This window comes from Gasterosteus aculeatus, chromosome 18 (assembly GCF_964276395.1).
Source record: "Gasterosteus aculeatus chromosome 18, fGasAcu3.hap1.1, whole genome shotgun sequence".
NCBI lineage: Eukaryota > Metazoa > Chordata > Actinopteri > Perciformes > Gasterosteidae > Gasterosteus > Gasterosteus aculeatus.
This window is the reverse complement of record NC_135706.1, coordinates 8,008,815-8,009,560: the sequence shown is the minus strand read 5'-3', so window position 1 is coordinate 8,009,560 and position 746 is coordinate 8,008,815. Positions and strand designations below refer to the sequence as shown.

At 39.7% G+C, this 746-nt stretch overlaps 1 protein-coding gene across 1 annotated transcript in view; it reads right to left on the bottom strand.

The window, feature by feature from the left end:
- Positions 1 to 746, bottom strand: part of ptprk (protein tyrosine phosphatase receptor type K) — a gene marked incomplete in the record, with an annotated part of 84,801 nt that continues 84,055 nt past the window's right edge. Inside the window, 1 exon segment of the mRNA XM_078093080.1 lies at positions 1 to 746.

The window sequence follows — 746 nt, the reverse complement described above, 5'->3', positions numbered from 1 at the left end:
TTGAAATTAAACAATTGGTCTTTATTACAGCAAAGAACCCAAAACATTACAGACAAGAATAATGATGAACTATGAATATCAATTCTCTACCTGCTCCATTCACCACTTCAGGGCCATTACTTTAGATGTATTAAGGGCGGATTATTGGCATCTTACAAGGATTTGCACCTTAGTTCTTCCCGTACGTGCGTGGTCGTTCTTTTCTCTCTGCATGCTATAGAGGCCTGGCTGCTCAACTGCACTGACATGGTGATTTGTTTTTCAAACACAAATCTGCCAAAAGAAACCGAAAGTGGATGTTTCACCAAAGTAAGTGTTTCGTAATCAGACACCTTTTAAAAAAACAAACAATATCTGTCAAATTGTTGAAGTTGCGCCCAACAGGAGTACAATCTCTTGACTTCTTTAATCTACGACAGAACTAAAGTTCTGACATTGAATCCGTCATCTGGATCTCTACCGTTCACCCATTAGAGCCTTTTAGTTCTCATGATGGCCTATTTACAATAACATACGTAACAGTAGATCAGGTTACTCTCGTTCCAACCCAGTGGAACCTCTGACATTGTATTTACAATAAAATGTTGTTGTTGTTTTTTTTTCTTAATCTGCTTGAGCACAACAGAAACACATGTGATATTTGGTACGACCGCAAAGCCTCACTAAGAAGTCCCGAAGCCTTCTGAGAAACGGTCCAAACATTGATCGTCCACGAGAACGCACTCAACAAAGCCCTGGTTTGCGAT